Source organism: Mesoplodon bidens, assembly GCF_964165515.1.
Source record: "Mesoplodon bidens genome assembly, chromosome: 7".
Lineage (NCBI taxonomy): Eukaryota > Metazoa > Chordata > Mammalia > Artiodactyla > Ziphiidae > Mesoplodon > Mesoplodon bidens.
The window spans coordinates 72,780,008-72,794,814 of record NC_138164.1 but is presented as its reverse complement, the minus strand read 5'-3'; the positions used below and the strand labels follow the sequence as shown (position 1 = coordinate 72,794,814).

At 45.7% G+C, this 14,807-nt stretch overlaps 1 long non-coding RNA gene across 2 annotated transcripts; it reads right to left on the bottom strand.

The window, feature by feature from the left end:
• Nucleotides 1–9,691: 9,691 nt before the first annotated feature.
• LOC308620884 lies at nucleotides 9,692–14,615 on the bottom strand. 2 transcript variants are annotated; one of them, XR_014016357.1, is made up of 4 exons: nucleotides 14,012–14,615; nucleotides 12,415–12,544; nucleotides 12,151–12,229; nucleotides 9,692–10,770 (listed from the first exon to the last, which is right to left on the bottom strand). It is a non-coding gene; the product is annotated as an uncharacterized lncRNA (long non-coding RNA). The 2 variants fall into 2 exon arrangements; XR_014016358.1 differs by lacking the exon at nucleotides 12,151–12,229.
• Nucleotides 14,616–14,807: the final 192 nt, after the last annotated feature.

Sequence of the window (14,807 nt, the reverse complement as noted above, 5' to 3'; positions counted from 1 at the left end):
AGGTGTGTTGGGGCCATGTTATAGAGAAAGCTGAAGCCCAGTTAGGTGAAATAGTTTGTCCAAAGTTGCACGGTGAGCTCATGGCACATCTAGATTTTACTTGGCCTTGAGGTCAGAGAAACTGGATTGAGATCCTGGCTAGACCTAAATGACCTTTCTGAGACTCAGTATCCCCATTTTTAACCATTTTTAACATAGTTGAAGAATCAAATAATACAAGTGGCCTAATTCTCAGTTCAGTGTATTGGGTATTGTGGCTTAATTCTCAGTTCAGTGCTTTTTTCCCTAAGTCATTCTGCTCCTTGGATCACCCAACATAGGAAAAAAGTGCAATGCTGGATTGTTGGAAAAAAAAAATTGGAAGATGCCGCACCACCCCCTCTTTACTTCCCCTTACCAACAATAAAGTACAAACTTCAAAAGAAACAAACTTGAAAATGGTGAATGCTGGACTCAGAGACCTTTCCTGGAGTGGAACCCTGTGGTCAGATACTGGCCAGGGCAATCCTTGAGCAACTTGGTTGCCATCCAAGTATGTTTTCAGTGGGGAATAAAGTTCATGTTTTGGAGGCAGTATCCTTGACTTTTTTATCCTGTTATTCAAATATTTCCTAATAATCTTCAGCATTTACACACTCAAGAGACCTTGAAGGAAAAGGATGCAGGACTCCAATCTTTTTTCCTTCCTTTTGCTAATGAATAGCTGTTTTCTTTCTGAATTCACTGGCCCTATCACCCTTTTTTTTTTTTTCATTCAAGTAACCTTACAAGATAGAGGTCAAATAGCAAATGGAAAACTGTAAGTTACCAATTTCTGGTTTGGGCTTAATGCTATGTGTGCCTTTTCAACGTGAAAAATCTATGTAGAGAGGAATTGACGTTTTAGCAAATATATACATAATGCATAAATTAGTTGGAATAAGTGTGGGTGTTTCTGGTGCCACCTGTTGGTCACACTGTGAGATTGAACGATACACAGTATTGTTGGTCATGAAACCGAATATAAAATGGAATTTATGCTGTAGCTGTCACAGTTATGTATTTCAGCAGTCTGGCTGAATGTTGAAATAGGGTGACTGTTGCTTGAACATTATTTTTACTCACAGCTACTTGGAAGTACAGGACTGTTTTGCTGCTGGTTTATTCACCAATTAAGTGTGTAGAGAGGAATATATAATGAAGCATAATCTCTGGGAACTCTGAGATTAATGAACCAATATTCAGATTCAAATTATTTTTGTGCCCTGTGGTTCAGAACTGGTGTTGGTGCCCTGCCCAGATCCCTTTTACCAGCCAGCGCACCCAGGCAGTTTCCCTGAGCTACTGGGAGACTTGGCTAATACAATTCACAGTTACTCCCTTCTCTGGAGAAGTGCCCTTGGCTAAAAGGGAGCCACCTTGAGCAAATGGGAGCCACCTTGACCAGGAAGCTACACACACAGGCACACAGACATGTGGCCTCCATGGCCAGTGGCCAAAATATGACTGTCATGGGGGTGCAAAGGGCCAGCCCTCCTAACTTTAAGGCGAGATGAACCCTCGGGTGCAACTTGTGTTCCAGAGCTCCCCATGGGATCAAGCCAAAGCTAGACTCCAGCTGAAGCCAAATTCTTGTTTAGCCCTTTTCCCCTGTCATAACTGTTTCTCTCCTTCTCCTTGAAAACAAGCAATAAATCACTTGAAACCAACACATCTCAGGCTCTGCTTCTAAGGAACCTGACCTAAAGCAAGAACTATCCCATGGAAAACTGTATGTGTGTAATGATAAAATTCATGAGAGCAAAATAGGCCTTTGGGTCTGTGAATGTGGTTTTCCCAACATGTTTGGGAAGAAACACCAAACAAAGCAGCCCTTCTCCATAGGCGGCAAAGCCCAGACGGAAGGACAACGGCGGTGATACTGCACTATGGGACAAAAGACCTGGGTGATGATATAAAATACATCCTTGCAATGGCACTATGCCTGAGTTTTCTCAGAAATGCGTTTAGTTTCAAAATAGTACGTCCATGCTGTCATTAGACCTAGTGCTCCCAGGGGCAATGAAAAATAACCCAGAATTGGAGGACTTGAGGCTTTACACATTTCTATATCTGCTGGAGGAACCAGAACTTTTTGGCTTGTGCCAAAGGAGGACTTTGGGGAAAGGAAAAAACTCTGCCAGAGGACAATTTTGGAAATCTCAGAAGAATTGTTGGTTGATTTAATTGGGTTTTGGTTGTAGAAGTTCCAGCTGGTTCTCCAGAAGTGGCAATGCCAAGTAAGAAGTGGGGAGCTTTGGGGCTAGTCAGGCCTGGGTTTGAATTCTCCTCAACTTATTAACTCAAGTTTCCTCATCTACAAAATGGGGGTCATAATATTTATCTCCCCAAATTGTGGAGAGGTTAGATATAGTGCCAATTCAGCACCTGGTATATAATGGTCAGTGAATAAAGGGTAAGTATTTTTTTGTACTCAAGCTGTAGCATCTACTGAGCAGTGTAACCTCTGTCACTAATAAACGCAATATTTTTAGTTTATTTATTCAATGTGTTTCCAACCCAGTGGGAAAAAAGATGCTGTTTATTTAGGGCCTTATTATGGATCCCCTAAAAAGCTATTTTAATTTTTAAAAATTAACCCTCAGGTGACTGAGATCATCACTTGGAGAAAGTCAAGGGAAGGGTCTCATATAACGAAAGGCCGTCCTGTATGGTTGAGAAGATTGTATACAGTGTACAAAGGCCCCCCACTGTGGGCAAGTGGGGCTACAATCTAGCTTTCCTTCTCTCACCAAGCCATGAACCCCTTGGGCAGTGTCCACCTAGAGGGGATAATTTACTAATTCTCACAGAAAATGGGCTGGAAGCAGCCCTGACATTGTTCATGCCCTTTGTCAGGGTTAAGGTCCCTCTTGTGAGTGGAAGGGACCATGAGCACTTCCTGAAGACAGTACGGAAGCATCATACTCTCTAGACTCAACCTCTTCCCACCTACATGCCCTGTGCTCAAAGATAAAGCCTAACAGTGACATTTGGGCCACAATGATTAGCTGGAAGGGGTTACCTCAAAATAGGGTTCCTAGTTCAGATGTTTCTCGATCAGTAATACTCAAGGTAAGGTCTGAAAAATTACTGAAGCCATCACTTGGGGTTCTTGACAGAAGATATTATTTCCTGAGCCATACACCTGACCTTCTAGATTCTAGACTTGCTAGAGGTTAAATTAGGGAACAGCTGTTGAAATAATATTAATAATTTCTTCACAGGCTTACTGACCATAAAGAAGGCTTTCTTGGTCAAAGATTCCCTTCATTCACAAAGTCTACATAGGAGTCATGGTAAAGAGTTGAATGTTCCTTGGAGAGGCTCTTCCTCTTGGAATAAGCCCAGAGATACTGACAGCCATAGACTTCCTTTCCCTTGATAACCCTCTTCCACTCCACATCCCATTCCCCCAGCATGTACACAAAATTATCTCTTATGAGAATCCTCTTTCTCTCTCCCTTTCTCATTTATGGTCTATGATGTGTAGAAAAACACATCTTCCAGCAGGCAGAGGCAGCTAGGTGATGGTTATCTGTCCTTAAAATTCTTGTTTATCCTTTAGAATCGCATTTAGCATTATATAATGCCCTTCCTAGAGCCCTGGGTTACCCAAGCCCTTCCAAGCAACTTAAGTCTGCCCTTGGTGGAAATCCTGACAGTCAGGGAATGTTCACATGATGGGTTATAAAGTTAATGATGTCTTCAATATAACATAGGCCTTAGATAATAGCAGTTAACATTTAAACACCTTAACATAAGGTTTGCCAATCAAAGAACCAAATTGAACTGTCCTATAACCAACAACTATACCATGGGGTATACATCTAGAGTTGTGTCAATTCACTTTACCCAGTTCCTAGGTAATTACTTCCAAGTGGGCATCAATGTCACTGAAGAACAAATCCATGAAAAGATATAATCTAAGAAAGATTCAACACCTGTGCTAGGAGCTAGGGATAAAGATAAAGTAAACATGGTCTCAATATTCAAGAAATTCATAATCTAGGGAGTTCCCTGGCGGTCCAGTGGTTACGACTTGGTGCTTTCACTGTTGCGGCCCTGGGTTCAATCCCTGTTCAGTGAACTAATATCTCACAAGCCGCATGGTGCAGCCAAAAATAATTAATAATAATAATTATAATAATAATAGAAATTCACAATCTAGTAGAATAATGACTATGGAAGCACCCTGTGACAAAAAGACTATACCAACTAAGGGATTATCATTATTAAGAAGAGAGTCTTGCACTATAATTTAGGTGCTGAGAGGAAAATTAATATTTACTAACCACCATTAAACTTTCACAACAATCCTACTGGTTTGATTGCTGGATCAGTTATAGTGCCTTCATGTGCAAGAAATAAGAAAGAAACCCAACTAAAAGTGGCTTCCACAAGAAGAAAAATGTATTATCTCACTTAACCATAAGTTCAGACATAAGGACTACTGGGGTTGATTAATTCAGTAGCTCAATCATATCTGTAAGAACCCAGGTTCTTTTCATCTTTCTGCTCTGTCATTGTATTAGGGCTATTCAGAAAAATAGAACCAACAGAATATATATACATATATCAAATTGGGTATAGAACCTGACTAGTCCCAAGATCTGCAGGGTGAGTTGGCAAGCTAGAGACCCAGGAGAACTGTTGGTGTAGTTACAATCTGAAGTCTAGCAGGCTCAAGACCCAGGAAGAGCCAATAGTTCAGTTCTAGTCTGAAAAGAGGAAGAAAACTGATCTCCCAGATCAAAGGCAGTAAGGCAGGAGGAATTTTCTCATTTCAGGGGAGGGTCAGCCTTCTTATTCTATTTAGATCTACAACTGATTGGATGAGGTCCACCCACATTAGGGAGGGCAATCTGCTTTACTCAGTCTATTGAGTTAAATGTTAAACTCATTCAAAAATATCCTCACAGAAACACCCAGAATAATGTTTAACCAAATATCTGGGCACCCTGTGGTCCAGTCAAGTTGACACATAAAATTAACCACATATTCATCATCAGCACTTGGTCTGCAGTCTTTTGGGTAGCAAAATGGCAGCAACAGTTCCAGCCATCACATCCTCACTCAACATCCAAAAGCTGGAGTAAGAAGAGGCAGATGTTTTTGCTATACCCTTTCTAAAAGTTAGGAAAAACATCCCCAAAGATGAGCCCTCCATACCTACCCCTCATTTGTACTTCCATCTCATTGGCTAGAATTATGTCATATGCCCATTCCTAAGCCAATCACTTACAAGGGGAGAGATTTACCCCCATGCCCTAGGACCAGGAAAGAGCTCATCTTCCTCTGAAGCACTCGACAGTTTAATACACTGTTGTTAGAAAGGAAGAAAAGGTTTGGATGGGGCAAGTAGGGGTTGGGGGAAGCTACTGGCTAAACAACTAACAGTGTCTGCCATAATTTCTATTATGTCTTTTTAAAGATATGGACACTGAGGCTCAGAAAGGTTGAATTGATCAGCACCACCCAGCTAGAACTATCAAGTTAAAATTTCCACTCAGATTCCTCTGGCTTTAATTTGCTTGCTCTATTTATAGGTCTATCTGTAGACAGACCTAACTCTGCCCCATACTGTAAACTTGAGCAAGTGCCTTAATCCCTCCAAATTGTCTGTCACTGATAAATAGACACAACAGTAGTCCTGACCTTTTAGAGTATCATATTAACTTAGATCATGTATGTAAAGCACTTTAGCTATTATTTATTGCCACTGCATAGTAAAAAGAACACACACTGTACAACTCCAGGAGGCACTATTCACCTAGAATATAAGACAAATTATGCCCCTGGAATCTTACCATAGCATTACCCTTACTAAAAGGCATAGAAAATTTACCTCTAGAATGAGGAGTGGAGAATTCTTGGATTTAAGTATGACAACACAGGCAAGTTTTAACTCAGTGCCACAACAAACAGGTGAAGGAAAGCCAACAGAATTTTCCAAGCCTCATGGTAAGAACCTTTATATATGTATGCTTTATATTCTCACAAAACCCCTAGGATGATAAAGAAATTTTGTTATTGCTTTTGTTTTTCCTGTAGAGAGTTACTATGGTAGGGCTTAATTCTAAAAAGGAAACAGAATTTCCTGATTTCCTTGCTGGAAGATATCGTCAGTCAGTCAACACCCTTTCCAGGTGGCTCATTGTGTCCCTTGTATTCTAAGTGCCAGGGCTTCAGCATGATGTAGGAGGTACTGAGCTGCAAAGTCAGAAGATCTGGGTCCTAGCTTTGCTCTGTGTCCAGCTAGCAATATCAGAGTGAACAGTCAATGATCATGTACTTTTCTCTCTGTATCCACATTTACCCGTAAATAGGGTGACAAGGTAGACCCATTGGTCTCTAAGGTATCTTCCAGTTCTGACATCCTCTGAGCCACTCCCACCGCTCTGGCCTCATGGGGATGCTGCAATTCCGACTTCATTAGCAGGGATATCTCAGCTCACCCCTCAAGAGGGGCTTAAACAGTCACAGAAGCAGAAATGAGGAAGCCATTCAACACAGCTCTTCTGAAACACAATGTATGGACAAGGAGGAAGGAGAGATGGGTTGGCTGAGGTAGAGGAGTGACTGGTTGCTCTGAAGGGTGGGCAGGTGAGGCAAGTCTAGTCATCCTTAGTGCATGAGTGGTCATGTGTGGCAGTGCTACTGAGAATGAGAAAGGGCCTGGCTTACAGAAAAATCTATGACCTAGCTCCCTGTATATGCAGTCTGAAGCCTCAGGTCTGAGTAATGGGTCTGTTGCTGTTTACCCATAACCTGGTTTCCACAGCGATCCTGGTTTCTCCAGTAAGGAGGTGGAAGGAAGATGGTGCGATGTGATGGGAGGAGTCCTGGAAGCAGGGTAAAGGATATCTAGTTTTAGCCCCATCTTGGACAAGCCATCTGCACCCATTGGGTCTCAGATGCTTTAGCTGTTGAGTCCCGCAGCAGATGATCTGGAAGGTTCCTTCCAGGTCTCTGGTGATCTAACAGATGTTATCAACTGCTACTGTTTCTTTCATGTATCTGAAAATTGTTTTCTTAAAATGTGTCTCTTCTTGTTTTATCTTTATTTTTTATTATTATCATTGTTATTATTATTTTTTTTTTTTTCTTTTGCGGTACGTGGGCCTCTCACTGCTGTGGCCTCTCCCGTTGCGGAGCACAGGCTCCGGACGTGCAGGCTCAGCGGCCATGGCTCACGGGCCCAGCCGCTCTGCGGCATGTGGGATCTTTCCAGACCGGGGCACGAACCCGTGTCCCCTGCATCGGCAGGCGGACTCCCAACCACTGCGCCACCAGGGAAGCCCATCATTGTTATTATTTTTGGCTGTGCCCTGCGGCACACGGGATCTTAGCTCCCTGACTAGGGATCGAACCAGTGCCCGCTGCAGTGGAAGTGCAGAGTCTGAACCACTGAACCACCAGGAAAATCCCCTGTCTCTTCTTGTTTCAGAACAGAAATGGTATAGTTTCTTGAAGGCAAAAGAGATAATGAACAAAAACTGGGACAGGGAGGTCGAAAATTCAGTCACATTCTTGAAACTGAAAAATTGAGGGCTACTGAAGGAAAATCAGATAAAAATGCAGGCATCTGTAAATTCCCAGGATGTGATAAATGAGGGATCCTCAATGTCTGTCCTATTTGGGGGAGCAGTTCCAATTACCTTATCAGTGCCCATAGGAAGGACTCATAAATGGTTAACTGATTAACTTTACTATCAATATAACGACTAGGCAAGGAGGTAGGTGATTATAAAAGTTTCCTTGCAGTTCTAATATCTGGATACATTTTGCACCCAGAGGACACTTGTGGAGGCAACAAAGCCTCGAAAGTAGGATGCATAATGGTCAGGTGAACCTGTGTTGGAATAATATCAACTAAGCTATTTACTGCAGGACCCCAGGCAAGTTTTTAATCTCGCAGGCACTGTGTTTCCTCATCTGTAAAATGGAGAGAATAACAGTAGGTACCACACAGGTTTGTTCACTTAACAAATATTTACTGAGTACCTACTAGGCACCAGGGATATATTAGTGAATAACACAGTTAAGACCCTGTCCTCATGGAGATTCTTTCTAGTTAAGAGAGAGACAAAGTTGATAAATAAGCAAGTAAATAACCAAGACAGTGATAGGCATCAATAAGTGCTGTGAAGGAAATAAAACAGAGGAAGGAGTGAGTGACTGAAGGGAAGGGTGAGACATGAGTGTTCAGGGCAGACCTTGCAGAGGAAATGACATTTTTCAGGAAGGAGCAGCCATGGGAAGCTGGGGGAGAGTGGCCTCTAGGCTGAGGAGACAGCAAAGCCTCTATGGTAGGAACTAGCGGAGTATATTTTAGGAATAGAAGGAAGGTCGCTGTAGCTGGAGTGCAGTGAGCAAGGCAGAGGGTGTGACCGAAGCGGAGGGGAGATGGGGCCAGATCTTATAGGACTTTGTAGGCCTGATGCATTTTAATCCAACAGCAGTGGGAAACCACTGACAGGCTTTCAGCAGGAGAGGAAGCTGATGGTGGAAGCTGATGCGTAAAGATGGCCCTGTTTGCTGTATAGAGAAGAGACTGCCAATGAGCAGGCCTGTTAGGAGTCAGCTGTAAATGAGGGGTGATAAGGGCTGGGCAATTGGTGGTGGTGGAGACGGAGAGAAGCATTGATAATTCAATACTTCAGGATATACGCTGGAGGGCAAGTGGAGTAAATGAGGTCATCTATGTAGAATACCAAGCACAGTGCCTGATATGAAGGGGCTCAGTCAAGTGCTTGGATAGATAATAGGATCTGGTGTAGCAGGCCTGTTGCAATTCCATAAGTCAAACAGGAATTTGGCAAATACTTAGGTCACAGAGCAGGTTAGCAAGCTGGTTCAACCACTCATTTATTATGTGCCACTTGGGCAAGTCACATTTGGGACCTCAGTTTCCCCATTCAGAAATGAGGAGTGGACCAGGTGAACTCTAAGGCAGCTGCCAGAGCTTACATCCTATGAGTCTTTTTTTTTTTTTTGTGGTACATGGGCCTCTCACTGTTGTGGCCTCTCCCGTTACGGAGCACAGGTTCCGGACGCGCAGGCTCAGCGGTCATGGCTCACGGGCCCAGCCGCTCCGCGGCATGTGGGATCTTCCCGGACTGGGGCACAAACCCGCGTCCCCTGCATCGGCAGGCAGACTCTCAACCACTGTGCCACCAGGGAAGCCCTATGAGTCTTTTTTTATAGGATGTATCAGTCAGGGTTTGATCAAAGAAGCAGAGTCACTCTGGGTAAGGTAGAATCAAGAATTTATAAAAAGCATCAGACCTTACAAAACTGTGGGAGCCAGTGCAGTACTCTGCAAGGGTACTGGGCCTGAAGTCAGTACAGATCAACCAGGCCTGCAGTCAAGAAGGAAAGCTGGGCAAAAAGTTTGGGAAGTTGAGGGCACACTGGAACCACAGGGACAAACTGGATCCTGTGTCTGTCTCTAACTACCTCTAATCTTGAGGATGCAGGTGACCTGCAAAAGCTTGAGCCCTTGGCCACAGAATTACTCAAGCACCTGGCCCAGGACTCAGAGACGCTGAAGGACATAGTGCAGGTCCAGATCCTGCCAGCAAGTGAGCCAGCAGTTAGGGACAACATCCATGAACCGCCACCGTGCCTGGCACTCAACACTGACTTTCAGAGCATAAAGTGCTGCTTCACTTCCACCTCCTCAGTCTCGGGCTAATTTCTCTGGTGGCCAATCCCAATCTAGAACCATGCAAGAGAGGGAATTCTGGAAACTGTAGTTCTACTGTAGCTAAATGGGCACAGTACAAAGCTACCAGTGTCACTCTCTGTCAACTTGGCAGTCACACACCCTTCTTTTAAGATTTTTTTTTTTTTTTTTTTTTTTTGCGGGCCTCTCACTGTTGCAGCCTCTCCCGTTGCGGAGCACAGGCTCCAGATGCACAGGCTCAGTGGCCATGGCCCACGGGCCCAGCCGCTCCACGGCATGTGGTATCCTCCTGGACCAGGGCACGAGCCCGCGTCCCCTGCATCGGTAGGAGGACCCTCAACCACTGCGTCACCAGGGAAGCCCATACACCCTTCTTTTAACCATACTTAACTTCTTATTTATTTATTTATTTATTTGGTTGCACCGGGTCTTAGTTGCCGCACGTGGGCTCCTTAGTTGCAGCATGCAAACTCTTAGTTGTGGCATGCATGTGGGATCTAGTTCCCTGACCAGGGATCGAACCTGGGGCCCCTGCATTGGGAGCACAGAGTCTTATCCACTGTGCCACCAGGGAAGTCCCCATAGTTAACGTCTTCTTTTTTAATATATTTATTTATTTATTTACTTTTGGTTGTATTGGGTCTTCGTTGCTGCGTGCAGGCTTTCTCTAGTTGTGGCGAGCGGGGGCTACTCTTCCTTGCAGTGCACGGGCTTCTCATTGCGGTGGCTTCTCTTGTTGCAGAGCATAGGCTCTAGGTGCGTGGGCTTCAAGAGTTGCGGCACACAGGCTCAGTAGTTGTGGCTCACAGGCTCTAGAGCGCCGGCTCCATAGTTGTGATGCATGGGTTTAGGTGCTCTGCAGCATGAGGGATCTTCACAGACCAGGGCTTGAACCCGTGTCCCCTGCACTGGCAGGCGGATTCTTAACCACTGTGCCACCAGGGAAGTCCCCCATTCATTTATTTATTCAACAACTCTCTATTGAGAGCCTTCATTGGGTCAGGTAGTGTTTTTCTTTGCTGTTCAGCACAGCCTCTAACCTCAGAGGATTGTGAAGGAGACTGAAGAAAACAAAACAAAAAAACAGAAACAAAGAAACCAAACGTATAATACAGTAAGAGAGCTCAAGAAAAAGCACTTAACTATAAACAAGCTTGTTTCACTCTTGGTCTTATGTCTTAATCTCCTCCAATGTGACTATAAGCTCCTTGAAGGCAGGGACCTCCTTTTATATCTGCATACCACTCAGTACTCAGCTCAGTGGCATGTCCACAATGGTTATTTGGACTAAACATCATTGAACATTTGCTAATGGCTTGACTGATAAATACTGAAATGAAACAAGGTTGTGGAGGTATAAAATGTTTGCGTTACTTTTTGTCTCCTGCAAAGGTTATTGGTTGACCATCTGTGCATTAAACCATCACCACCAACAGGTAAGAGTGTCCTCTGTACCATTTTATTATGCTTGGAAAGAGGAACAACAGGGCTTTGATTCCTTGATACCCAAGAGTTCTATGGTGCCTTGATTCTTCTCTGCTAGCTAATGGTGCAACCATTATAAGAAGGGGATTTGGCTCTGCCATTACTTAACCACTTGGGGACTCTGCTTCCTCAACTTTGAGCAAGATTAGTGTTCCCTTCTGCTTTATTCAGTACACATGTTCTTGTTTTATAACTAGCTCGGGTGCAGGGTAAGATGCAGCACCTAGACTGTCCATAAACCCATGGGATGGGGCATGGCTTCTCCCTATGCTTCTGTTGTCCCACAGTAAATTCCCAATCCTTATGAGGTTTTAGTCGCAGTGAATTTTCCCCTCAAAAACCATACAGGATAATAATGAACCACTTTCTTGCATTTTCTATCAAGACAGCTCTTTGTGAGTTTTAAATGTTCTGTTCAGATTCAAAGAAGCTGGTTTCTTCATGAGTGGTTGGAATAAGACTTTTCTTGGAAGCTATTGAATATGGATTAGTTGGATTGTTTCGCAGGAAATAAAAAGCAGGCTCTAGGGTGACTACTTCAGCACTTAATTGGGTTAGCAAAGAACTGCAAATGAGAGGTTTCCCTTAGGAGGGAAAGGATGTTTATAGCCCCCCCCCACCCCCCTAGGTGGTGGATTTTAACCTAAATGTTAGTCTTCAAATGCAGCCTTTAATTTAGGAACCATTGCAAGAATCTATGAGAGCAGAAAATGTCAGGTTGAAAAATTAACACATCACAGGAGTTAATTAGAACCCAGCCTCTCATTAGATGCAAATGGAGAGCCCTCCAACTGCCCAACAGCCCGCTGAAGTCATGTTTGTTGCCGCTCCAAAGTGGTTGCATACCTATTACTCAGGGAGTGGACTAAGAAGCTGCCCAGGCACTCAGGCCAGAGCCACTACGGACCCATGGCCTGTCCTTTAGGTTAACAGAAGGTCTATTCCCAAGTCCCTACCTTCTACTCCTCTCCTAAGCGCTCTGCATGTCACAGGGTGGATAGCCTTCTGCCTGGAACTCCCTTGGGGAAGTGTTTTCTGCAACAAAGACAAACATGCCATGCCTGTCACCAGGCGCAGATTGTCGACTGTGTAAACCACTCTGTGAGAGGGAGGCTGAGGCGCTCCAGGCCATTCAGACTTAGTTCTAAGTCGTGGTCTTTGTTTTCTTTCCACATTCAGACTGAAATGTGATTCCCCTGGCTTTCTTTTTTGGAAAATACCTGCGATGAGTTCCATGCCGGGAAAGAAAAGCTGTTGACAGGAAAAGCTTCTGACGGGCAAGGGGCTTTTTCAAGTGTTCTCAAAGGAGACAGTCGCTTCAAGCAGGCTGAGGCAGGGATTCCCCGGGCTCTAGGAATAAGAGGTCCAGATCACAAAAGTATCATCTTTAACTACGGATTAGGCCAAGTGTCAAGCAGCTTCCTCTGTAAGAGCAGTGTCATGCACACAGACTTCTGGGCCAGGCAGATATGCATCTGAGTCCTTCTCTGTCACTTACTCTGTGTTCTTGGGCAAACTGCTTAACCTCTCGGAGCATCAGTTTTCTCAGGCTGTTGTGTGAAATAAATGACATAATGCATGTAAAGTGTGTAAAACAGTACCTGGCACAAAGTACAGGTTCTATATGAGTTATTTGCTATTGACTTAATGGTATTCCTTCACCCAACACCAGTGGGTTCCCTCTGTGTGCCAGGCCCTGTGCGAGGGACAGCTCCTGCTTCTTGACCTCATGGACTCCATTGTTTAATAAGCCATGTACACATATCTTTAGCACAAAGCAAGCTCCCCCCACCCTCCCCGCAAGTGCTGTAGGAGAAGTGCCAATCGCACATAGCTCTGCTTTGTCCAGTAGCTCAGAATCCTACTGATCATCCCCCTTTGGGCAGCCCTCCAAACTCGGCTACCTCTACCTTCAATTTACCCACAATTCTCTCTGTGTGCACTTACACCTCGAGTTACAGTTGTCTTTTTATTCTTTGTCTCCTCCTGTGAGCTCCTACAGGGTGAGAATCATCTATTCACTTGATTCATTCACCTAATCATTTATTCATCTCTGTAGGCCAATGGTCTCATGCATTACTCTGCAGAGATGAATGAGCACCACATGAGTGGTACAGAGGCCCTTCCAACTTGCATCCAGCCTCTGCCATATGCCAGACTTAGCTGAAATGGGAGGTTATAAACACACATTAAAACTTGGTCCCTGTCATCAAGTCCCTGGAAAACAGTGGTATAAGTGTTGGGCCAAAATACCTCAGGAAGAGAGTAGAAAGCTCTTAACCCAGATCCTCAGACCTGGGCTGCAGAAGATGTCCCACAACAAGAACAATAACCAAGTTGTTCGGCGCTTAGGATGTGTCAGTGCGCTCAACAATTTACACGCATTATCTCATTTAACTCAGAACAACTGTGTGGGGGGAGATATGAACTTCCTTATTTTACAGATGGCCAGTCTGAGGCTCCGAGAGGCACACTGGCTTGACCACAGTCCTGCAACGAGTAAATGGCTTAGGAATCCACCTGCTGAGGGTTTCCCTGGCCCGACTGGAAAGTGGAGAGTGTGGGCTAGCACAAAGCTCCGTCCAAGGAGGGGCGGGTGGGGAGAAGGGCTGGTAGTGAGAGGGAAAAGTTGGATCGAAACACGGCTGGCATGAGCCCCAGGACTCCCGCAGAAGCAGAATAAGTCAGAAAGAGATGCAGGCTGCAGGGGAGGGATGCCCGGGAGGCTGGGGAAGGGGAGCCCCGGCGGTTGTGCGCCTTCTCAGCCCCCCATGCACAGGTCAAGCTTCTCCCCTCCTGCCCTCTCACCCTCCCAACCTTATTTAGAAACCGTGTCCCCGAGACAGGAAGGGCGGCGGGCCGAGAAGCACGGAGCGTCCCGGTCTCATTTCCTTTCGAATCCCCCTGTGGAATTTCATTTCATACGGTGAGGAAATCGGAGCGCGAGACCGTTGGCTGGTCGGCTGCTCCGGGGCGCCTCCCCCATTCGCGGCTGGAGACAGACAGCTCCCGGGTGCAGGTCAGGCCGAGGCTGGGGGCGGGGAGAGGGGGCCGGGCTCCAACCCAAGCAAGCTCGGAGTGAAAATAGCTGCGAGCTCACGCTGTACCAGGCACGGTGCTAAGCATTTTACGCGTTATCTCTAATCCTCCCAAGTCTCTTTACGGATGAGGAAACTGACGCCGAGAGGCTGAGCAATTTGCTCAAGGTCACACAGCCGGATTTAAAGGCACAATCTTTGTAAATCCAAATCCCGTGTTCTCTGCTTGAAGGGCAAGTGGCCACGGGCTGAGGTGACAGCTGGAAGTAAAAAAGGAAAAGGGAGCCGACTCCTCTGGGAGCGCTTCTCACCTGGGAGAGAAGGGGCAGGCTGGCCCGGCTGGAGCGTCTAGGCTCCATCCCCGCCTGGCCTCCGAGCGCCGCGAACCGGGTGGGAGGAAAGTGAGAGCCGGGAAGCGGGGCGGAGCGCTACGGGACGGGAGGGAGGGGCGGAGGAGGGGGGCGGGCGGGCGGGAGCCTGACCCTGCCCAGGGCAGAGCGGCCCCGCCCCTCGCTGGCCACGGCGCCCGGCCATTGGAGGGGCGTGCTGTCCGTCCCGTCCCGCCGCCGCCCAGC